The following is a 24,713-nucleotide window of genomic DNA, read 5'->3' as shown; positions in this document are numbered from 1 at the left end:
TTCTAAAAGATAAACTTGGCTGTGGAGTATGAGGCCCACTTTTCCCTATTTGGAGAAGAGAAGATGCCTCTGATGGAAATGTTCCAAGATAGATTTAATTCAATTAAGGAATTCTGGTCTCTGGCCTCAGGCCTCAACGCGCAGCAAAGCCCAGAGGATTCAAAAGAGCAAGCAATTGGAGCCAGCAGGAAAAAAGCAGCAATCCTCATTAGGCTTGCCTGCAATTGCCAGCAGACATCAACTGATCCTGAAAGCCCTTATTAAAAATGGACTGGCAATTGATGGGATGGCTGATTGGTATTTGGTTTATGGCAAGTTCTGCTCAAATATCTCTGGCTGTGAAAAAGACAAAGCAGTGGATTCTACTGACTGCCAGCAAAAGGTTTAATTACAATTTATCATGTGCAGAAACCTAACAACTATTTGATTCCTGCAACAATGGACCCAGACCTGGCACAGGATGAAATAATATCTCCCTTCCAAATCCTTGTATTACGGTAAATGGCTGATTTTCTTCTGACAGGCAGAACAGTTACATCTAGGCAAAGCAGATAGTAAGGAATATTCAACAGACTGTAGGGTGTCCTGCACATTTTTAAATAAAAACACTACAGGATGATGGTCAATTTCAAGCTACGGTTGGAATTCTTGATATATATTGGAGTGTTTATTACCATTTAATCTATGCTGATTTGTGATAAGGATATCATTTATTCAGATTTAGTTGTACCTAATGGACTTTTAAAAATTATTTTTACCACAGATGTTATTTGTTATAACTTGTTTTACTGAATTCTTACAGCAGATGTTTATCCATTGTATACTGTGGAAGCTTCATCTGTACAACCTTTTCAACTGTTGAGACGTTCAAATTGAAGAAAGGAAGGCATACATTTATACAAAAAGGAAGGAAAGAAGGCATATTCACCTAGTGAAAGGTGTGTGTGTGTATGTGTGTGTGAGAGAGAGGAAAATTTTATTTATTTATTAAGTTTATATGCTCCCATTTCATTGTTGGAGCAACTCAGGATGGCTTACAATATTATAAAAAGATAAAAATAAAAACAGTTAAAATTAATGAGTTGGCCATGATGAGTTGTCCTAGATCCAACAGTTGCTGCCAGCACATACCTTTTGATGTGTGTTTCCCATTGTATGCCTGCTTACTTTCTTGTAATGCCGTCCTCTCCAATGAAGATAAGTACAAACAATCCCTTTCTTGCTAATTATCCCAGCTCTGGGGTGAGCATTCCTAAGGTAAAGGAATAGGGGAAAAGGGCTATATGATTTGCCTTTTACTCAGCTTCCTTGTAAGTTGAGTTCTGGAGACCTTCTCCGCCATTTCAGCTCACCTAGCTATTTAGGGTTGTATCTCCATGATGCTTTAAAGAAAAAGAAAAGTGAAGTATAGTTATAAGCACAGTCCCATGGCCATGTGGTTTTTCCACTTACTGATTGCTTTGCTTAACAACTGAGTTGCTGGTCCCAGCTATGGTTGTGTACATGCACATTTTATCCAAATCAGCCCTCTTTTTAAACTTTTTCAGTGCTGTTTGACTATCCATCTTTTATTTTTAATAACTCTGGGTCTGCATCTTCTGCTAGCTCCTCACCACTACAAGCGGCTCATTGTTTCCTGAGTGCAGGAAGAGAAGACGCTGTCCTTGTCCTACTCCTAGCTCACTGCAAATGCAACTCTTGCCTGTGTTTTCTAGTTTCAATTCAGGTTTTCTATTTTTGGACCCGAACAATCATTTGTTACATACTCTATTGTAATATTCTATAGCAATTTTTATTAATACACACACACACACACACACACACACATACATACATACATACTTATTCATGCCTATTCTAAGACAGAAGAATTTTATATTTAATTTTTTGTGGTGGATAATGACCCCAAATGTAACTATCATTACTGCAAAGTTTGTTTTTGGAGCTTGTAAAACTTACCTATTGTTGATAGCACAATACCGTAGTGCAAGCATTCATTTTGTGTGCTCTATTTTGTAGATTGTATTCTACAGGTTTCATTGAGGAAGACTTATTTAGTCGGGGTCACTGACCTGTAATAAAAAAAGAATTTGAAATTTGAAGCACTCTTTGGAGATCCTTTTTTCTCAAAATTCAGTTCTGCACTTTAATGTTCTGTTCTATAATATCTCGCCTGAAAGATATTGATAGACATTGTAATATTTTCTTATTGCTGGACCCTTTTTAATGATAGTTTTACTTGCACAGTTGTGACAGAAAGCCATGTCTGGCAAGTGCCACCATAACAAATGGGAAATATTTCACATCTCTGCATGATGGATGAAATGCTTACCCAGCAATGAAAATGGTCAGATTTACCTGCTACTTTTCCTAGAAAATAATAGGTTTGTGGACCTTTAGTGTTGCTATGGCACTGAGAGACAAAGTATAGCCTCACCACACAAGCTGAGAAGAAATTTGCTGGGCGTGGAATTAGAGTATCAGCTGAAAAAAAAAAAGATACAAAGGATACCGTCATCTTATTTTACAATCCTATATATTGCTTAATTTTGTTTACAGATAAGTGTGAGCAATCTGCTGGAGCCCACACTAGAAGCCACCCCTGGAGAACAAGAGGGTGGCCGAAGGCCACAGTGATGAGTGTCAAAATAAAATGAAGAGGCCGCATCTTATATATGGACAAAACCAGGACACTTGGTGTTCCTAGTCTTTAATTATATTGAATCCATTCAAGAGCAACAGACACAACCCCCCATTCAACTTCAGACACTACATGTGCATGTAGAAACAATATAGAAATAGACCTTCTTGAAGTAAATATCCTGAGGCAGTGGTGGCGAACCTATGGCACGGTGCCAGAGGCGGCACTCAGAGCCCTCTCTGTGGGCACTTGTGCCATCGCCCCAGTCCTAGGCCTTTAGCTGGGTTTTATAAAACTTTTTCGCTTTAGGCCTCCACCGCCGTGTGCAAAAAATAAAAAGGTTCAATCGTGATAGCAGTGTTCCAATATTTCAGGGACTGCCACAAAGAAGAGGAAGTCAAGCTATTCTCCCAAGCGCCTGAAGGCAGGACAAGAAGCAACGGATGGAAACTGATCAAGGAGAGAAGCAACCTAGAACTAAGGAGAAACTTCCTGACAGTTAGAACAATTAACCAATGGAACAACCTGCCTCCAGAAGCAGTGAATACTCCAACACTGGAAGTTTTTAAGAAGAGACTGGACAGCCATTTGTCCGAAATGGTGTAGGGTTCCTGCCTGAGCAGGGGGTTGGGCTCGATGACCTCCAAGGTCCCTTCCAACTTTTATTACTATTATTATTATTATTATTATTATTATTATTATTATTATTATTGTTGTTGTTGTTGTTGTTGTTGTTGTTGTTATTATTATTATTATTATTATCAGTCAATTTCAACTTCTTGTGGGAAAAAAAAGATCTTGCAAAGTTGGAATTGATTGATTGAACTTTTTAGTCCCACCCAATGTGTCATTACCACTGCAGCCACGCCCATCCAATCAGCCACACCCATCCAATGGCCACACCCACCTGGCACCCGATGCTGCATAAATGGGTTTTGGGTTGTAGTTTGGGCACTCGGTCTCTAAAAGGTTCACCATCACTGTCCTGAGGTCTTGTTTACAGTCCTGGAAACCCACGCACATTATTGACATAGAGTTTAGCTTTTTTTGAGATCAGATTAGGTCATTTAGATCAGGGATGTCAAACTCCGGCCCATGGGCTGGATGCATCATAGCGAAACCGCGCCCATCCCGTTGCCGGCAATGGCAAAAAAGTCACAATATGTCGTGACTTGTCGTGTGACATTGCAAGTTTAACACCCCTGATTTAGATGCTACAAATTTTCAATGTTTTCTGCTTCAACATGGCAGGAAAATACATTCTGCTTTTCAATAATTACAAAGAAATCAGGAATATTATATATTATATATATATATAACTTAATCACCCATTATTTTAGGGGTGGGGCGGGGCTCTAGAGTGCAACAGTGACTTGGTTTTGAGTCACAATCTGATGTGATCTTTCACATGATTTTTGCCAGAACCAAGAAGATCATTTTGAGTTGATTCTTGAAACCACGAAACCATGAAACAACACAAACATAAGCACAAACATAAAATTTAATTTTCAAGGTTAGATTGAGAGTGATTATGGTAGGGATATAGTTCATCAAAAGTGATAAAAAAGATGACAACTTGCTGAAGTTTCAAAAGTCTTTTTACATGTTGCTACAATTACCAAACCAAGTGGGCTTCCTTTTCATAAAAGAGTATAACCTAGCCTGTGTCAGATTCTAGCTTCCATCTGTGTTCCAATCTGCTTTTGTTAATCTCAGCTACAGTCAAGGGACTATTTAACTGTATATTAGCCCATTGACATTGGCAATAGCAGGACTATGATTTCTTACCGGCATAAAAATAATGTTCTGTTTTCCCCAAAAAAGATCTGTAGTACATCACTGTTCCAGCAGGGGTCAATATGTTTTCATTCTTGCAAGCCAGAAGCTCAGCCGAAGAAGAGCGAAAAATGTTGATCTTAATTGGAGCAGACACAAGGTTCTTCTATAATCCTCTGGCATCCTTTTCAAATAATAATTCAGAGGTGGGCAGTGGGCTGGTAGCTGCCTCAGCGCTCTACTACCTGTTCTTGAATTAAACTGAACCTGTCATTCATTTTTTACGTATCCTAGCTTAATGTAAAGATCCTTCTGGTAGCTAGTTCCCCTCTGAAGGGCATTCTTAATTATTAGTCTATAGGGAATAAGAAGAGAACAATTATGTTCCCCATCTCCCATCATTTAATTCAGACTTATAAGGATATTCTACACGCTGTAGATTGGGAGAAAGAGGGAGGATGGTCTGCGGGGTGTGGGAGGGGACCATGAGCTGATTAAAAAGGCTCTGAATCTGATGATATTGCACTATCCTGCTTTTTAATTGACAGCATTTTACAGTCCGGCAAACAAACAGTTGAGGAGGAGATTGGTGAAAAGGAATTTATCTTGGAGGATTTCAAGACCTCAGGAGTTAATTAAGTGTTAAAACTGACCATTTTACTGGCCCAGAGAATGAGCTGAGTGTTAGGTGTGCAAACATTGGCACGTTCGATAAATATTACAGATTATTGAAAGCTCCCAGAGGCTGAAATCTCAGCCTTAGTGATAAAATCCAGCCCTCTAGGATATGTGAAATCTCTCTCTCCCTCCTCACTCCCCCCCCCATTCATAAACCATTTTCTCTGCTTTTATTTCATGGAGACAAGATGTAGCCCAACTATTAGATGGCTAGCAATTATCTTTTCCTTTTGCTTCCCTACTAATGTGCCCTTAACAATAGATGGAATGCAGATTTTTCTAGCCCAGAAATAGGCAGTAGAGAACACTTAACTTTCTTAATATGAACGTAACATAGTTTTAACTAGCTTTGTGGTATTTATACATTTTTTAAAATATACGAAACTCTGCATTAACATTTAAAAAACAAAGATAAACCAAAGCTATAATAAAAACAAATGACCATTCCATATATCTGCATAATTTTAGTTTCAGTTTTCCAATTAATTCTGTACATTAAATGACCGTGGAAATCTCATAGAACAACAATAATCAGACTAGGGATAATACTTTGCTTGAGATAATGTTGAATATATCATTCCCTATTTTCAATATTTTTATTAAAACGGTCATATGACATAGATTTTTGTAGCAAATCATTATTTTGTTAATAATAAGAAGCTGTATATATGCTGGTTGTACCTCCTAATGTGATCAACAGTATGTTGGTTTATAACAGAATCTATAGATTTAGAGATCCCCGCTTGCATAAAATAGCATGAACTTGCTCGAGGCAAAATTGGATTTTGCGCTTAGTAGTCAAATTGTGGGAAATCTGACTACAAATCTGATGTTACCATTAGGAGAGAATGCTGCACATGACATTGTTGATACTAAGACTCATAAAATAGTCTACAGCTTCACATCTTATTTTATAAATCACGGGAAAGCCTTGATTGACCAAAGCCATAAAAAGTGATACAGGAAAATGTATATTTCCCTATTCCTTGTATTTATATACTGCCAGAATCCAAAGGCTCTTTGGACCCATCTAGTCAGAACCATGATATATGAAAGAGTAAATGGTAAAGAGAATGAATGAAATGAAATAAGAATTGATATGCTGTCTCTGCAAAATAAAGAGAAAGGAGAAAGAAGCAGTGTATCTGAATCAAAGTGGCCCGATATGGTGAATGAATACACGCAAGCAAGTAAATATGTAGGTTTAATATATGAAAGAGATGAAGTATATATAAGAAAGTCTGAACTGGTATCATTGCTGGGGTCAAATGTGAGAAAAGTAGATTCCATAGATCAGTGGTGATATGATAAACTCTCACTTTAGCGGACTAATTGTCCATTATTCTTATTGCCTGCTAATTATGGTAATAGGGCTCCTGCCCACTGGAACACCAAGGTCAGATCTGCTCCTACCCTCCTGGCCTTCTGAAAGGCCTTGAAAACATGGCTATGCCAACTAACCTGGTGTTCTAATGGAAGTGTGGCACTTGAAGGTGGCTAATGAAGTAGAGCAGGGGTCCCCAGCCCCTGGGCCCTGGCCTATTACCGGGCCTTAAGCCTTTTGGAAGTGGGGCACGGAAGCAGTGGGTGATGGAGCTCTGCCTGTGTGGTCACTTCCCCACCACATGCATGGAACCATCCCCTCCCTCATCTCCTGCCAGTGCACAAAGCCAAAAAGCTTGGGGAACTCTGGAGTAGAGAACACCCCACCTCCTCTCTGCACGCACTTTGCACCCTCCCTCTCCATCCTGCTTAGTTTTAATTCAATTTTTAAATTTAAGATCTTTATTGATTATTTTAATGTTTTATTCTGCATTTTATCCAATGTCTGTAAACCACCTAGAGTTGCCTCCAGAGAGATGGGCAACATACAGATTTGAAAAATAAAGTATATAATTTACATAAAATCATTATTCAAATGATGTTAATTGATGTGATTTAAAAAAATTTTTTTTGCCATTTTTGCAATTCGATTTCCTGTCAAACACAACAGCTTTTGTCTTCCATTCATTAACATTCAGACCCATATTTCTCATTGCGCCATAGACTTTATCTAAAATTCAGTGCAAATAATTCTGATTCTCAATCATTCTGAATTTTGGAGGTTTTATCTGTTAAGCATGCCTGAAATGTACGGCAGAATACCTACTGAAAGGATATGAAAAATGGCAATGAGTAAAAATTTGGAAAATGCAGTATGGCTTTATGTCAGGCAAAATATATACCAGATTTTTGCTTATCAATGGGTCACTGAGAAGTATGAATATATTAAGTGAGGTGTATTGTACATTTGATTTATAAAAGATTATAGTTGAATTATAGAAAGTTTTACACAAATATGAGGCTGAAGTTTGTTTTACTGAATGCAGCAGTGAAGTATGAAATAAGAACTAAAATACACATGAGAATAAATTACAATGAATAGAATGTTTAGTAAATGATTCAATCATGAGCAGGAAGTAAGAGAAGGATGTTTTTTGTCTTCTTGGTTGTCCAGTGCACGAATGTGTTATGGACACTGTTATGACACTACATTTGTGCACTTTGGTGTAACATATATTAAATATGGAAAATACATGGACAATTTTTAATATGTGCAAATGCTTATAGAATTTACTGGGCAATATGTGGTCTGTTAGGAAACCTAAAGATTGAAAGAAATAATAGTAATAGTAATAGTAATAGTAATAGTAATAGTAATAGTAATAGTAATAATAATAATAATAATAATAATAATAATAATAATAATAATAATAATAATAATAATAATAATAATAATAATAATAATAAAGTTGGAAGGGACCTTGGAGGTCATTGAGTCCAACCCTCTGCTCAGGCAGGAACCCTACACCATTTCAGGCTGTCCAGTCTCTTCTTAAAAACTTCCAGTGTTGGAGCATTCACCGCTTCTGGAGGCAGGTTGTTCCATTGGTTAATTGTTCTAACTGTCAGGAAGTTTCTCCTTAGTTCTAAGTTGCTTCTCTCCTTGATCAGTTTTCATCCGTTGCTTCTTGTCCTGCCTTCAGGCGCCTTGGAGAATAGCTTGACTCCCTCTTCTTTGGCAGCCCCTGAAATATTGGAACACTGCTGTCATGTCCCCCCCTCATCCTTCTCTTCATTAAATTAGACATACCCAATTCCAGCAATCGTTCCTTATATGTTTTAGCCTCCAGTCCCCTAATCATCTTTATTGCTCTTCTCTGTACTCTTTCTAGAGTCTCAGCATCTTTTTTACATCGTGGTGACCCAAACTGGATGAAGTATTTCAAGTGTGACCTTACTAAGGCATTGTAAAGTGCTATTAATACTTCACATGATCTTGATTCTATCCCTCTGTTAATGCAGCCCAGCACTGTGTTGGCTTTTTTGGCAGCTGCAGCACACTGCTGGCTCATATTTAAGTGATTGTCTACTAGGACTCCGAGATCCCTCTCACAGTTACTACTATTGAGCAAGGTACCCCCTATACTATACCTGTACATTTGGTTTTTCTTGCCTAAATGTAGAACCTTACTTTTTTCACCATTGAATTTCATTTTGTTAGATAGCGCCGTGTTCAAGTCTGTCCAGATCCTCCTGTATCTTAAGCTTGTCTTCTGGAGTGTTGGCTATTCCTGCCAGCTTGGTGTCGTCTGCAAATTTGACGAGTTCCCCATCTATCCCCTCGTCCAAATCATTGATGAAGATGTTGAAGAGCACTGGGCCTAGAACAGAGCCCTGGGGCACCCCACTACACACTTCCCTCCATGTAGATGCTGTTCCATTGAGGACCACACACAATGATGGTGAATAAGAGCATTCTTCCCATTTTGTTTTATGGAGATGAGAATTAAGTATGCCAAGAGAAACATAAAAGGAAATGAATGCAGAAGTAGTGGGTTACTTAAGAAATACATGTAGTCAAACAAGAAGGGATAGGATCCAGAATGAATTAAGGCTGAATGATTGTGCACTAAATACAAACATGAATGGTCAGAATGAAAAAGACATTGAATGAACGGTTTAATCATATAGGAAAAAAATGAATGAAAATTGTATTACAAACAAATATATGAATGTCAAGTAAATGGGTGGAAAGAAAGACATGACCAAGAAAATCATGACTGGATGAAGCTGATGAGATCCTTGAAAAGTGAGGTATTTAAAAAAAAACTAAAGGCGATGTATGAACCAGTGCGTGGATGTGGCAATAAAAGCAGTATGGCGAGTTATAGTAAATGTTCATTCTAGATATAAGCATCTGCCTTTTTACTTAGCTTGCATCTTAATTTCTTTGGTTTATTATTATTTACTTCTGCTCTTTGCATAACGTTGATTACCCTGAAAGAGAATACTGTACTATGTATGCATGTTGAATTCAATATATTTTAGTTTTACCATAAATAAGTTGGTTTTCGGGCATGGAAACTATTTTAGTCATATTAACCAGGACAAATAAGAAGGAATGTGGCTTTCTTGATTCTCAATGAAGTTTTCCGGGTGTTTTATTTGATCTCCCTTGATTCATGAAACTGCTGAATAGGTCAGCTGGAGAGAAAATGAAATTCTTCGTTTTATGAATGTAGTTTAGTGGTTGTTTCTCTTTTTCAGATACACAAGTGATTGCAGGTGACGCAATGGAAATAATAAATTGGTGCTCCTTTATGCTAATGCCCAGGATTCCTGAAGAACTACTTCTGTTCTCATTTCTACAATCCAGGTGTGAGGTCTTATTTGAGGGCCATTATCTGATGGGGTGTAGAGGACCATCCCACTTGATGAAATGTAGAGGACCATTGTGTGGAATGGTCCTTAGAATGATCTGCCTGTATTTATTGGATCCAATATTTGCTGGTATTTCCATCCCAGATGAAGATATTTGTACTTTCCCAGATTTCTAGAATCTATTTTAGCTTGAATATTTTCACTTTTTGCTAATTGAGACACTGTGTTCCATTGCATTATTTACTGTTTTCTATTTTTATTGTTGTTGAATTTTGTTTCTTATTGTGTGCAGTCCTATGATACTTATTGTAGAACAACCTGAATGCTGTTAAAAAGTAAGCCATGTAATTTTCTTTTTTAAAAAATGCACTGCAGATAGCATTTGACCCACTAGCAAGCATTCAAAGTTACAACAGCATTGAAAAAGTGACTTACTTCTCACATTTACGACCACTGAACCATCCCCACAGGCACCTGATCAAAACTTGGGCACTTGGCAACCAGCAGTTGCAGCGTCCCATGGTCACATGATCACCATTTGCAACCTTTCCTGCTGGCTCCCACAAAGCAAAATCAATGAGGGGAGCCGTATTCATTTAACAACTCATGATTCACTTAACAACCATGGCAAAAGGGGACATAAAAATGGGTGCAATTCACTTGACTGCTTTGCAATGAAAATTCTGGTCTCAATTGTCATAAGTTGAGGACTACCTGTAATTCTGACTGGATAAAGAATAAGTGGTCTTCTACAATAACATCTAAATGTTTATATAAATTAAGTTGGGCTGTGCTGAAAAATACCATCAACATCATGATCATCCTATTAACCCACCAAGTAAAGATTTCTCTTATCCAAGAGAACTATAAGTATCAGGCTTGTGATTTACTCATTGCCAAATTTATATTAACAACTAGGACAGTGCACTTCCTAAACCCTGACACAGATCTATGAGGAACTTGTTAAATCTAACCACATTATGAAGAGAAGGTGAAAACTACTGATGAACCTTATCAGCTTAATTTCTATCAGCGGGGCTTCCTGTGGAAAAAAATGTAAGAATTTAGAAGTGGCATTTCCATTGAAGTGAAAGTCTTTCTGAAAATCAGGTAATCTTTGTAAAGTGGAATTTCCAAAATGAAGCACTATAATTAAGCAATTTATTAAATGAAAAAAAAAAATAAGGGGGGAGTAGAAGGTTTAAATAATTGGTAGGAGAAACAAAGTTTCCGCTAGATGTCTATAACCCCATAACAACTTTCTTCATCTGTTATTGCCAGGTATGCTGGACTCATCCTACACCATATCAAATACTTTTCTAAAGTAGGTGGTGGGAGTTGTATACAACAGGGGTCCCCAACCCCCAGTCCATGGACCGGTACCGGGCCACAGCATGCCAGCAACTGGTCCACACAAACAAACAAAGCCCCATCCACGGGATGCAGGCAGCACACAAAACCACACCTCCTCCAGTCCGCAGAAAAATCTCTCTCCACGTAACCAGTCCCTGGTGCCCCAAAGGTTGGGGACCTCTGGTATACAAAACATCTGAAGGAAACTGAGTTGAGGATTGTTGGCTAGGTTTGATGGTGTTGTGGTCTGACACATGTGGAAGGTTTTCTAGAATGCTGCCATAGTATATTGATATCTCTGGTCCACAGGAGGCAAGCATTCTAACCTTGTTTTATTCCAGTTATAAGATATAAAATACCTGCCTAAGAATATTTTGGTAAAACATAATGGATTTTTTCTGACTGTGAAATATTACTGCTTTTAAGAGCTTTGCCACTGTTGAAGATGGAGAATGGGAGAAGCTGTTCTACCTGAGCTGTCCACTCTGATTGACAGTGTTTCCCTAATCATATCAGGTAAACATCTATCATACCACTTGCTGTATGATACAACAAGGGCTGAACTCATGATATTTGACAGCAAATGAGGTACTCTGCACTGAGCAATGGTCACTTCCCTATTGCTGAATGGTGAAGGTGGAATTCATGTTGAAACCTGTAACATCCATTTATCGTTGAAATAAATGCCTATCTTTCATGCACAAGTCTAAGAATTTTGATTCTTTTTTAAGTTCAGGAATTATCTCAAAAATTTAAAGCATTGGATTAGGATCTGGGAGACTGAGTTTCAAATCTACCCTCAGCCATGGAGTCTTTTAGGAAGATTATCTCAATCTGTCCTGCTTCATAGAATTGCTGTTGTGGGGATAAACTGGAGGGAATTTCCCTATGAATGCCACCTTAAGATTCTGGAAGAAAGGCCAGGCCATTTAAGCAATGAACAAATAAATAATATAAAGTATTCTTTATCAGAATATTATGGCAATAGTTACAAAATAATGGCATAATTTTAAGACTTTCCCGTCTCCTTCATGCTGGCTAAGACATGCATATGCAGATTTTCATAGCTATAATTTACATATGCACCTAGTTGTTAGATCAGTGCACATCTCCTCCCAACAAGCTCAGGATATGCACCAGTGGTGCAGATTGCAGAAGCTTAAGGGAGCCTAAAAAAACCCTTCACAATTGCTCAGCTTCTCCAACAATTACCATCTAATTTGCTCAATATTCAGAGCTGCCTTGAGCATTTGAAATAAGTCATCTAAAGCTAATAAAAAGTGGGAGTTTTGACAGCCAGGCAGAACAAAGTCCCTTGACTTTTCATTAATGTGTCTGGAATTGAAAGAAACAAATCAGGTTTCAGTACAATGCTTCCGCCTTGATTTGGAATTGCCGTTTCCAGAAATGGCAGGGTGGTTGTTTTTACTACCTGGAATCCATCAATGAAGCATATCAATTAATTGGGGGAGGGAAAATGCTTTGACAATAATGATAGATCATTAGAATTCCTGCCACGGAACAGACCAGAGTATTTGATGCCACTTGATGGCATGAGGGACTTTTAGTTTAGGTGGCTTTTAAAAGAGTGCACACATTTAAGGACAGTTGGCAATTGGCCTAAGAAACAATAGTGGAGAGAGGCACTTCGCCTAGTCCAGGCCTGTGAGTTTCCAAATATCTCCAATTTGTCATTGCATTACTGAACATACAGAACTGGGGGGAGGGGGTTGTGTTCCAGAAAAACTTTATGTTTAAAATATCTTTAACTTACTTTCTTTCTTTCTTTCTTTCTTTCTTTCTTTCTTTCTTTCTTTCTTTCTTTCTTTCTTTCTTTCTTTCTTTCTTTCTTTCTTTCTTTCTTTCTTTCTTTCTTTCTTTCTTTCTTTCTTTCTTTCTTTCTTCCTGCAGGGACTTTGAATAGGTTAGTTAGTCCAACCTATCAAAAACAGTGCCATAAAAAATAGAATAGAAACACAAGTTAAAATAGGCAAGAAAATGGTAAGTGAGCACCTGTCCAGCCTAGACGAGTTCAAATCACCAGGACCAGATGGATTACACCCCAAGGTTCTCAAGGAACTGGCAGATGTGATCTCAGAATCACTGAACTATATTTTTCAAAGATCCTGGAGCATTGGGGAACTACCAGAGGACTGAAAAAGAGCTGATATAGTTCCCATCTTCAAAAAAGGGGAAAAATAGATCCAGGAAACTACAGACCTATCAGCCTGACCTCAATACCTGGGAGGATTCTGGAAAAGATAATCTAACAATGAATCAGTGAACACCTAGAGGCAAACAAAGTCATTACTAAAAGCCAAAATGGGTTTGTCAAAAAGAGATCTTATTGCATTTTTTGACCATGTGACAAAATTAGTGGACTAGAGGAATGCTGTGGATATAATTTACTTGGACTTCAGTAAGGCATTTTATAAAGTAGATCACAACCTATTACTTGATAAGATAGAAAAATGTGGGTTAGACAGCATCACCACCAGATGGATTTGTAGCTGGCTGACCAGCCGCACTCAGTGTGAGGTCCTCAATGGAACTGCATCTACATGGAGGGAAGTGTGTAGTGGGATGCCCCAGGGCTCTGTTCTAGGCCCAGTGCTCTTCAACATCTTCATCAATGATTTGGATGAGGGAATAGATGGGGAACTCATCAAATTTGCAGACGACACCAAGCTGGCAGGAATAGCCAACACTCCAGAAGACAAGCTTAAGATACAGGAGGATCTGGACAGACTTGAACACTGGGCGCCATCTAACAAAATGAAATTCAATGGTGAAAAAAGTAAGGCCCTACATTTAGGCAAGAAAAACCAAATGTACAGGTATAGTATAGGGGGTACCTTGCTCAATAGTAGCAACTGTGAGAGGGATCTCGGGGTCCTAGTGGACAATCACTTAAATATGAGCCAGCAGTGTGCTGCAGCTGCCAAAAAAGCCAACACAGTGCTAGGCTGCATCAACAGAGGGATAGAATCAAGATCACATGAACAATGCCTTGGTAAGGCCACACTTGGAATACTGCATCCAGTTTTGGTCACCACGATATAAAAAAGATGTTGAGACTCTAGAAAGAGTACAGAGAAGAGCAACAAAGATGATTAGGCGACTGGAGGCTAAAACATATAAGGAGCGGTTGCTGGAATTGGGTATGTCTAGTTTAATGAAAAGAAGGACGAGGGGGGACATGATAGCAGTGTTCCAATATCTCAGGGGCTGCCACAAAGAAGAGGGAGTCAAGCTATTCTCGAAAGCACCTGAAGGCAGGACAAGAAGCAATAGATGGAAACTAATCAAAGAGAGAAACAACCTAGAACTAAGGAGAAACTTCCTGACAGTTAGAACAATTAACCCCTGGAACAACCTGCCTCCAGGAGCAGTGAATGCTCCAACACTGGAAGTTTTTAAGAAGAGACTGGACAGCCATTTGTCTGAAATGGTATAAGGTTTCCTGCCTGAGCAGGGGGTTGGACGAGATGACCTCCAAGGTCCCTTCCAACTTTATTACTATTATTACTATTATTACTATTATTATTATTATTATTATTATTATTATTATTACTACTACTACTACTACTACTACTACTACTACTACTATTATTATTATTATTATTATTATTATTATTATTATTATATCCAAAACCTGTAAGTTTCAGCTTTATGAAAATCAGCTGAAATGACCCAAGAGTGTAAAAGCATTTGCCTTCTTTAGAACATCATCAGGCACAATGTTACAAAATCATGAATGGGAAAGAAGCATGGATATCCAGGGAGTAATCCATGTATTTTGGTCATAAAAGTCTGGAATAAAAAAAATAGTTTCAATATAGAGATTGGAGTGTATGCGTTTGTCAGTCGTACTCATCAAGTCATTTTATGTCTGGGGAAAATAAGAATGATTGTTCTATCCCCAAGCTCTGTGGTAAATGGGTCCCTGTAGTCATGTTTCCTGCCTTCTTCATTCTCTTTTACCTTTCCCATTTATTTCAAGTTCCCATCACTCCGTGCAGCTAATTTAGTCCAGATGCATTTCAGTGTTAATTTTTCCACCCAGAATTGGGCTAATGTACAAATCCACAGCTATAGCAATCAGAAACCACCATAAGTCTGCAAAACGGTTTTGCGTTTGGCATGCAGATGACATTAGAGAAATCTGGGCACAATTACCATGGGGGGAGGGGGGAGACACAGCGAAGTCTTCAGATGCTTTCCTCCATTAGAATATTGGATGAAAGATCTTGCTGCTATGTACAGCACTTGTATATTTATAGTACATGGTTATTTCAATTCCTGCTTACCATCCTTTAGCTTTAATAGATTGATTTGCAACAAATAAAACAAAGCCCCAGTTTAATTAGCAAAGATTTGAACTTACGTGTCCCAAGCTCTATTCCATCCTCTGAGGTCTATCAGCTTTTTTAAAAAAGACAAACCATCTGAGATATGTCTGTAGTTCTCAGAAAGAAGGTAAGAATGTTTTTAAAAACTTTAAAAAAAGAAAAGAAATAGCTATGTTTAATTGAAGGTATGTCAGAGCTCATATAAACTCACCATTTTCAAAATGAGCATGTGTTTTCTATTCAAAGAATTCTCATCCCAGAGTGGATGAATGCTGGGAGTTGCAGTTCATCACCATCTGGAAAAACATGACTCTCCAAAGATCCTTCCTTCCTTCCTTCNTTCCTTCCTTCCTTTCCCCTTCAATCTCCTTCCTTCTCCATCTCCTTCCTTTCCCCTTCAATCTTCCTTCCTTCCTTTCCCCTTCAATCTTCCTTCCTTCCTTCCTTTCTTCCATCTCCTTCCTTCTCCATCTCCTTCCTTTCCCCTTCAATCTTCCTTCCTTCCTTTCATCTCCATCTCCATCCCTTCCACTTCAATCTCTTTCTCCTTCTTTTCTTCCTTTCCCCTTCAATCTCCTTCCTTCTCCATCTCCTCCCTTTCCCCTTCAATCTTCCTTCCTTCCTTCCCCTTCCCTCCCTCCCAACATTTTTGAGCAAGGAAGAGTAAGCTTCTCCAGCGAGCATTGCTGTATTGTTTTTGTGATTAATCACTATGCTTTAATTATGTTCAATTCGTAACAATGAGAATACACCCTGCATATCAGATATTTACATTACTATTCATAACAGTAGCAAAATTACAGTTATGAAGTAGCAACGAAAATAATTTTATGGTTGGGGGTCACCACAACATGAGGAACTGTATTAAAGGGTCGCGGCATTAGGAAGGTTGAGAACCACTGCTTTAAATTATTACCTTGACATATGCTCAGTAGTAGAACAAAATAAGATTTATAGTCAAAATACCAGAAAAATATTTTAAACTATTTCTAAAAAGAAATTAATGAAAAGTAGTGAAATTTAGGGGCACTAAAATGTATACAATAAGAAATCTTTTAAAAGTTGGCTCAGGAATTCTGGGAGTTGAAGTCCACAGGTCATAAAGTTGCCATAGTTGTCCACCACTGGCATAGAATCAGTATTGTATTCCATTTGTTTCTATGCTCTTAATCCTGAAGTAAAATCTCACCAAATCATTTAGCACGTGTACAACATAGTACAATGTTGTCTCCATATACTTTGGTTGTTCATTGCATTTACTTGATAAAATAAGTTGCTACTATTGGGGAAAAATGCTTATGGTAAGTATCTTTAAGCAGCTAGCAAGTAACAACTAGGAGTTAATGATAGGTGGATTACCAAAAGAGCAAGCCCCATCATTTGACTTCAAGAATTTCTACTGAGAACAGTGACCCAGAATGTGACTACCTTTTGAGATGAAATAATGAAGAACGTCTGGCAAACAGGCCCAAAGCAACTTGCAAGACTTATCTACTCCCACCTAATTTAAGTCTGATCCCTTGCCCTGGGGTTCCAGCCTTCAGGATAAGATATTTTTTCTGCTTTCTCCTCAGAAAGAATTAAGCGCCAACGAACATTCTTTGGCGATTAATTATTCCATTCCTCTCTATGCTTGGAGAAAAGGGAAAACCTTTTCTGATCTACATAGCTTCTGATGATTAAGACCTAAAGGGCAGGGCTTAAAGGATGAGAAAGGATTTTGAATAGCAGAATTATTCTTGGCAGAAATCCAACTTCAGGCCAATGTAGATATCCCAAGCCTATTTCACTAGTCTGGATAATTTTCTATATCCACCCATGCAACCAAGGAGATTCAATTTTGTCAGAACTATATTATTATTTTAAGATACAAAGTAGTATCCTAAACATTATCAACATTAACAGTATCAAAAACATTGGGAGCATAACAGGTTCGAGAATTGTGCTCTAGAATCTTCAGTCCCAAATCATGTAGCTGCTAGATTGAGAAGATCTGTCCTCTAAAGTATAGGTAGTCCTTGACATAGGACCAAAATTGAGCCCCAAATGTCTATTGTTAAGTGAGACATTTGTTAAGTGAGTTTTGCCCCATTTTACAACCTTCTTTGCTACAGTTGTTAAGTGAATCACTGCAGTTGATCAGTTAGTAACACAGATGTTAAGTGAATATGGCTTCCCATTGACTTTGCATGTTTGAAGGTCCCAAAAGGAGATCACATGATCCTGGGGCACAGCAACGGTCATAAATATGAACCAGTTGCCAAGCATCTGAATTTTTAGCAGGTGAACATGGGGCTGCTACAAAGGTCGTAAGTGTGAAAAACGGTCATAAGTCACATTTTTCAATGCTGTTGTAACTTTGAACGGTCACTAATCAACTGTTGTAAGTCGAGAACTACCTGTAATGGCATGACTTACCAGAATTGTCACACTTTGACACAAAAGGAGATTAATCTTTGGCAACAAAGAAAGTAAAAAAACAGCAACAACTAAGAATGAAAACAATAGCAACAAAATGATGAGAGTTTGAAAAAAATCGGTTGCTTTTTAGTGCCCTACTTTTGCAAGTGCTTCCCAAATCAATTGCTTCTTACCTGCCAACTGCTGAGTTTCATCTTAGGCTAAAACCTAATGATAGCTTGCAGCATTTCTGATTCCAGAAGTTCTTCCACCTACTTTTGTATTTTTCCCTTGTTTTTGGTCCCTCCCCCCTCTTTCCTCCACCCAAGAGACCTTCGAAAGCTTCCACTATTGCCATTTTTGTGTTCTGTTCTTGATGAATTGAATGGGTGATTTTAAGAAGACAAAACTTCTTAATTCCTAAAATGGAATTGCAAGTATAAGATGCAAAATTGGGTTTGGAGAACTTTTAATAGACTTTATACAAATCACAGGGCATTTAGAGATTCTGAAATAATTATATGTGGCTCCTAAACTAGAAATCATTGAAATAGTGAGCTTGAACATCCATTTCTGATGAAGAATTGCAGAAAAGAATGTAGCATTCATTTCCCATAATCTAATACGAATGCTAATATAATTAAAATGCTTCATTGGTACTGGATACATCAGAGAATGTTCATTAAGAGACAGTTTGAATCTCCCTGCTGCTGCTGGTGTAACTCAGGAGATGTATTACTTGGCAATGCTCTACTATAGTTGCAGTTTGGGCTGACATCAACAAGATTGTGGTTTGAGTACTGGATCAATGACTATGTGTTTGTATTAAGGATGCATTTTTCTTGCCTGAATTTCCAATATTTCAAATTTATCAAGACACCAAAAATTGTAGAGTTTTTGGGTCATGTAGATTGGCTAAGAGAAGTGTACAACACAGCTATAAGGAATTTATATTTGATTTGCAGTCATAGATTCCTGATATGAGCTGTTTGTCAACCTTTTTATTTATTTTGACAAAAAGACAAAAAAATCACTCTTTGAGTAATCTGGTAAATGTTTTTCCATTTACAATATTATTTCAAAGCCTCTTTTTCTTCTTTGCCCTTGTAGCGTTACCCCCTCAGAGGCCGCCAAAGCCCAGGCCCTCCTATCCCCCTCCCTCCTTCCCATTACGCCCAGCAGCGGTGCTCTCAAGGCATTGGTGGAATGTCCTTTTTGGCGGGAGCTCACACAGGGTGAAGGAGTCGCAGACTCTTGTCGTTAACAGAGTTTACAGGAACAAAGATGGCCAACCCCTAACCGCGGCAGTCAGTGTATGACAATGTTCATCAACCCACTGGCAGTCGTGGCGGTAATAGTCAATGGCTTGTAGCAGCCGCTTGGAAAAACAAGGGGGTGGGGTGGGGGGGGAGACCCTCCGGCTCCAGGCAGCAGTGGAAAGCACCAGTGAAGATAGTCAGTGCTCTGTGGCAGCAGCTCACCCCACGAGGACAACTCCCCAAAACGTCCTCAGCTTGCACAGGTGATAATAATCGAAGTACGGATGGCCACTGGTCTCCGAAACAGTAGTGGTCAGTCTCTTCTTGTCTTCTGTCGTTACTCATAGCCCCAGGTCTCCCAACTCCCCCTCCCACCCCCTTGTTCTCAAGTTAAAACTTAAATTTAAAACCCCAGCAACTTTCCCTCTTCTCACTCTCACTCTTCCCTTCGCTCGGAATATCCCCCCCTGCAAAAGAAAGCAATAAGACTCTCTCTTCCTCCTTCCCTCTACTTCAGAGGAAAGGAATCACCTAAAAACCTCAAAGTCCTCTTCAGGTTCACCTGGTCCCTTCCCGACAACACAACCACCACCAACAGCAACCTTTCTCCTTCCCCCTTGCTTTCCTTCCACCCGATCCATGCCCACCGCACCCTATCTGGCCGCAGCTGGCCGAGTTCCCACTTGTCTCTCCGGTCAGGCTCCCGCAAAGCCTTTCGGTCAGCCCCGCTACACCCTTATGTATTGCTATGCTATCAGTTTTAAAGGTAGGTTGGTCATTTAAGTATTTGTACTTTTGTTTGTCAATTTTTGCAATAATATTGCAGAAATAAATCAAGGGATATAGGGAACATTTGCAGTGAAAGAAGTATTAAATTCCAGTTTTCTTTCTATTTCAGATTTCTATCTTTGTTTTCATAAGATCATGCTAGACCCACCTACAATTCCAGTGAACGAAACAGTTACCATAGAAACACCAAATCATAGATGGAGGCAATTTGTCAATCAGTCCAATTCCAAGGTCACAAAAATAATGTGTAAGCTTTCAGGTTATCCAGAACTCTTCATCAGGGAAAAAAGATAAACAGAGAAAGATGTGACAGAGAATTGAGATGAAAAAAGTACCTCCACCTGTTTGTTCCCCATTTTTTCTGATGAAGAGGTCTGCATATCTCAAAAACTAACATGTTAGTTGGTGATCTTTCTATTGATCTTAGTTGAAATTTGGATTTTCTTCATAGGGACAGCATAGCTATTTTTGCTTTTCAAAGAAACATAAGAAATAAGCCAGAACTAGCAATAAACTAGCAATAAGTCAGTCAACCAAAAATAGTTGCATGCTTCTTCTACTAAAGTATAGTGGGAATTTAAACCTGCTATAACACATGCAGATTCAGCCCTTCCAAGTATAACTCAGACGAGCTATGCATTTTTTCCCGGCTTCTCATTCAGCATATCTGTTTCCATGTCAACAGCTCATGCTGATAAAGAATTGACATTCGTACTGCAGTCTGAGGTATGGGGTATGGAGCAAGTATTAAAAGAAATCCATATTCCTCGTGGTGCTGATCTCCATGTTATGCTAAATTATTAGAATTTTCACAGACATATGGACAAGCTTATAAGGAAATTGGCAGAATCTCATGTCAATATATCTACCTGCAAAAGGTTTCATGTAAAGAAGCATACAATCTATAAGTTATTGTAATGGGAGATCTAACTCACACATTGGCTTTATATCCTACCAAAAAAAGTTTAAATGAATTTAATATTACTATTTTTTTCAAGAAAAAATGCACTGAATGCAGCTATTTCATACACCTAGACACACACTAAACAGCAGGGCAGATATTTTGTTAAATTTAGATAAGATGCCACATTCTATAATAACTATAATAGAGACATATGTTTTACAGTATGTTACATGAGGAAATTTAATGCAGTTTTGAAAAACAGTAATTAATTATCACTCACAGCTTCCTGTTTGAGGTCTTATTTAGATATCATTATTGGAAGGTGACAAAAAAGAAACATACCTTACAGCTTCTCATGGAATCAGCCTGCTTTTTTAAAAAAAAATGTATATACTCATGATATCTCCATATTTGATCAAATGTAATTAAGTTCTGTCTTCAAAATCTTCCCAACTGATGTGGAGAAGATGCTTACTAAGTTCATCTTTGGATGTCCTACACATTTTAGGTATTTAATGCCTGCAGAGAATTCCAACATATTTCAAGAAACCTGCTACTAACAAAATATCATTCTTTAGCCATTAAGATTCATACTACACGTTGGAGCTACTACCTGGTTATCACTGAAAAATAGCTTTGCCAAAAGGAACAGACACTTAGCTGTCCACTAAGTACTTCTAACAGAACCGAATAACAGAGTTGGGAGAGAACTTGGAGATCTCCTAGTCCAACTCCCTGCTCAAGCAGGAGACCTTCTACAGTAGGTTATTAGAGAAGCTGGGAACTTTTCAAGGACTACATTTGAACAACAGTTTAGCTATGGCATACTTTTGAATTCTATTCTATTCTATTCTATTCTATTCTATTCTATTCTATTCTATTCTCTAAATTCCCCCTGCCATCTCCCTGTTTTTGAGTGTAGTCTTAAGACAATCAGTAAACATATGTCAATAATTCTTTCTCTCTTTAGTTTTGGCATCAGTCAGGGCAGTAGAAACATGGGCAAATATGAGTGCACTGGGTGTGTGCGCTCAAACAGGCAAGATGACAAATGCAGTCATCACATGCACATTCAAAGGCAGGACTTTCATCAGAATAACCATCTCATCTCTTTTGACACTCTCCCACCTGTGTTGTTTGCTGAGTTACAAGACAATTTCTACTGAAATAATGTAATTTTCATCTGAAAAAAGTTCTTGTGTCACCTCTTCTTTAGAATTATTCTAGTTGTGATTTTTGCACACTCATCACTGCAATATTTCATAACTTGTGAAACAGCCTCAGACTTATCCAATGTTAATAACACTGTATTTAGACCTTTTCTCTTTTCTCTTTTCTATATCATTTATACATATATTTGAACTAAGACTGTTTGATCTATGCAGAGGATATGTTGCAAAAATTGTGAAATTAGAAGATTTCATAAGATTGTGTTATGTGTTCCCCTGACATGCCATGCTTCAGCTTCTGAAATAAAAAAACAACAACCATCCTCTGCCTGCTTCAACTGAAATGGTAATATTCCACTGATCCATTTTAGGTAATCTATAGATTATGCATATTAATAATTTGGGAACAAAAATTGGTTTTCTTTACTATTTATATGAGTTTCCCAATATAAATCATAGAAATGCAATGTTGTTTAAAATGTGTGTATTTGTCCCCTCACTAATACTTATTATCCCAATTCTTTGATTTTCCTTATAAGCCTAGGATCTATTTAACTTTTAACAGAAATAGTGATTGCTTATATAACTATGAAGAAGAAAGTATATTAGCTAAGTAGTGGAATCAGTGCATTAGAAAAAGAAATGCAATTCTAAATGGACTAAACTGTCAAAACTGGTAGAAAAGAGATAGCCTTTGATCAGCAATGTACCTGCCAACATCTTTGTTATGTTCACCAGTCTTCTTGTTGGCTACAACTCAATTTATTCTTGAACAATATTATTTGGATGACATATCACAAAATGCCTTTCATCATCAACTTTATTTCCAAGAATTTGTTTTTAGATCCCCCCCTCCCCGGGTTCAATGGATTTTGCTAGAAAATAAACACGCTGCACATGTAGTCATTTGGAAATAATAATGTCCACAGTCCCAGAAAAAAATGATAGAGGCAAACTTGGCTGCCCTTGTGATACTCTGAGATTTCCAGATGTGCCCCCTAACCTCAAAGGATTGCCTATCTCTGCCTTATATCTGTCTTACCTACCTTCTTGTAGCTACTATAAATTTACTGTGTGTCTATTTGTTATGAAACAAGCCCCATTGAATAGACCGGAATGCAGTATAAGGCTGCAGACCTAGGGTGGTAAGCCCCACTGAATTCAATAAGACAATATCTGGGTGATCTTACCTAGCATTGTTTTGCCAAAAACATAAAAATGGCTCTGCTGGATTAGAGAAAAGTTTTGTCTTGTCAAGGCATCAGCTGTCCAGTATCTTCTACAGTTCTCCTGAGTCCCTCTGTAGCCAATGTCTGGGATTCTAAAAAGTAAAAGTTCAAAAGAGGAAGCGGAGACTGCTTCCTCTTGATCCAGCCCAACATCCTATTTCTAGCAGGGAAAAGCAGCCAAAGCACAATCCATTTTAATTCACATTATAAGGAAATAAAAACTTTGTTATCCTGAATATGCTGATCTAAGAATCATTCAAGTCAAGCTCAACTTCTGGTGACTTCATAAATGTATCCATGAAAATATATGTGTGTGTTTTTTTGTCAACAGCACAAAATATTCAGAGCAAGCTTTACTGATTCAGCAGGAGTTACATATAATTGAAAGAGCACTAGTTTCCATATAAAACTACCTATCCCATCTCTTGATTTGATTTGATAATGACAGTCAATGAAGTACAAACATAGGGTATGGAGCTCTACTCAAATAATAGCTGGAATCATGTTTATACAACTAAGATTGGACTTTTTAAAAAAGATCATGGTGGCATAAGGTGGATTAGTTTTAAAAAAAATTAAAAGGGTATTAATAAAGCAGTATTCTCCTGCATAACTAAAAGAGAACAACTATTCACTTACAAATATTATTTAGCAAACACTAATTGCCCTTTCCTTCTTTCTAGGACTGATAAAAATTTCTAGAATTCAGTGCTGAGTTATAGAGAATAGCTAAGTAGTCCTATGCTTGCAGTTGGTCTCCAAGCCTGCTGAGCCAATAATGCTCTGAACAGTGGCAAATTGATCTAGAGGAACATGTTATATATGTTGCCTCTGGAGGCACCTTATTCATTAATAAGGCTAATGAATATGCTTACTAATTACAGCAAATTGTGTTCATTCTATGCAATAGATTGAAAGGCTATGCTGCAGATCAGGAGATAGAAGAACTCTGTATGTATTGAACAGATATAAGATAGAAACTTGATTAAGGTCATTTTCCATTGCTCACACGTCATTGAAATGATATAAAACCTGTCTTTGTAAGAGTTATTTTGGCACAATGATGATGGTTGGATAACTCTCCAAGACATTATTCTTTGCTAGTGCAGAAATAACCTAGGACATTTTCTCTCACTGCTTTTCTTTTAGCAATGAGCTAAAAGAAGGGCTCAGCAATGTAAGGTAATGTTTTGTGTGATGTATTCATGCTTAACTATGGTTTAATTTATTCCAGTTTTTGGAATCCATATGACATACTGAATCATATTGTAACTTGAATATAAATAATTATTGTAATCTATCATTTGTCCTGCATTGCATTGCACTGACTATTTTGGGAGATATAGGCTCTGGTGTCCCAAAGGTTTTCAAAAGGTTGCTGGGCATTCTTGGTGTTTTTTTTTCCCCTTGAAAATATTTCACTTCTCATCCAAGAATCTTCTTCAGTTCTGAATAAACC

The sequence above is a fragment of the Protobothrops mucrosquamatus genome, unplaced genomic scaffold (assembly GCF_001527695.2).
Source record: "Protobothrops mucrosquamatus isolate PMUCROS unplaced genomic scaffold, P.Mucros_1.0 scaffold944, whole genome shotgun sequence".
In the NCBI taxonomy this organism is placed as follows: Eukaryota; Metazoa; Chordata; class Lepidosauria; order Squamata; family Viperidae; genus Protobothrops; species Protobothrops mucrosquamatus.
The sequence above is the reverse complement of the archived record's forward strand: the minus strand, read 5'-3'. Positions refer to the sequence as shown.